This window comes from Carlito syrichta, unplaced genomic scaffold (genome assembly GCF_000164805.1).
Source record: "Carlito syrichta isolate Samal-C Ts95f unplaced genomic scaffold, Tarsius_syrichta-2.0.1 Scaffold276259, whole genome shotgun sequence".
In the NCBI taxonomy this organism is placed as follows: Eukaryota; Metazoa; Chordata; class Mammalia; order Primates; family Tarsiidae; genus Carlito; species Carlito syrichta.
The window spans coordinates 1-1,727 of NW_007220355.1; the positions used below are offsets into that span (position 1 = coordinate 1).

The 1,727-nt window shown below is 46.3% G+C and overlaps 1 pseudogene; it reads left to right on the plus strand.

Annotated features, from left to right (window-relative positions):
* Positions 1-1,027: 1,027 nt before the first annotated feature.
* On the plus strand, positions 1,028-1,502 carry LOC103254348 (annotated as a pseudogene).
* Positions 1,503-1,727: the final 225 nt, after the last annotated feature.

Sequence of the window (1,727 nt, forward strand, 5' to 3'; positions counted from 1 at the left end):
CCTCCCAAAGGCGCGGGATTACAGGCTGAGCCACCGAGCCCGGCTGTTTCAGATTTTTTTTTTAAATTTGCACACCTGCTATGGTTCCGCTCACTGGGTTAACTGTAGATTTAGCAGCTTGTAAAACAGAGTCCTAATCCTTGTTCTCAGGGAGGAAGGTCTGACAAGGAATTAAGATGGGTAACCAAGGAAATGCAAAGCACTTTGATAAATGGGAGATGGAAGAACCACAAGTGCTGTAGTACAAGGCAGCTGACTGTGGAATGTGCAAGCATTGGTGAAACACATCTTGAGGTAAATAAGGCACATGCCACAACTTAAGGATGAAGTGAGAAACAGAAAGAGCAAATTCAAAACAGGCTTCTGCCTTCAGGGCAGTGGTCTTAAAGAAACCGGCTGCTGAATATCTAGCAGGTAGCAAACATTTCCCACCACATTTGTACAGCAGATCTTAAAAGGTAATAACTCATTTCCCTTCTCTCAAAAAAGAAAACTTTTAAAAGCCTGTGTATAGTTTCATAGTATGGGTAAAAACATATGTCTTTGCTCATAAATCTATAATTAACCACAAATTATTCATACAACAAATATCCTTGCATTTTTTGACTGATGCAGCAGAATGAATTCTGGGAACAAAGATACTTTTTTTTTTGTACTTACCCCAGAAAGGGACACTGCCTGTAACGAAGAGCTTCAGTGGATGGACTTGGAAAATGTAGTCCTGACATCATTGCTTACTACCAACATGACTCTTGAAAAGTCACTGTGATTCTGAGCCTCAGTTCCTTATCTGTATATAGTGACAATCTCACATTAACTCCAAGATGATTCTGAGAAACAAAAAAATGCTGTCTTGCAAAGTAGTGGGTACAGTAGGAAGAGGGTCCATTTATGCTGAAGTGAGAAGTATTGGTCATTAATGTCCATACCTAGTAGACCACTGACTATCCTGAATTCATGGATTATTCTAATAATCTTAAGAATCATCTTGTGGATCTGAACCGACAGCTGCTCCTGCCTCCACACCATGCACCACACTTCCCAGACCTTCACTTCGGCAGCGCCTGCGCTGCTATGAGCTGCTCAAGGAGGAGCACGAAGGGGCTGTGCTGGGGATATCCCACAGCTCTGCTCTCACGACGTCCACCGTGATCCACATCCACAGCAAACCCTGCGTGCCCGACCACATCGTCTGGTCCCTGTTCAACACACTCTTCCTGAACATCTGCTGTCTGGGCTTCAACGCCTTTGCCTACTCCGTGAAGGTGCATGTGGGTCCCCGGGGGCATCCAGGGAGCTGCCTGTGAACTGCGGCCAGCTCGGCCAGTTCGGCCAGCTCCACTGGCTCAGGCTAGGGACAGGAAGATGGTGGGCAACGTGACCGGGGCCCAGGCCTAGCCTCCACTGCCAAGTGCCTGAACATCTGGGCCCTGATCCTCAGCATCCTTGGGACCACTGGTGTCATCCTTGTTCCAGTCTTGATCTTCGTAGTGTATCAGTAGACTGAGGCAACGTGGAGTTCATCATCTGCCACCGCGAGGCCCTATGTGCCCGACCTTCCATTCTCTTCCCCTTACCTTGGCCCCTCATACAGCAGTTTGTATTCACACTTCTCTACAGTGGCGGTCAATAAAGTGCATGTGTCACAATGGTAAAAAAAATCATCTTGTGTATGTGGAATGCGCTGGAAATTTGAAATATTTGCAATATTAAGGAATATCTCCAGG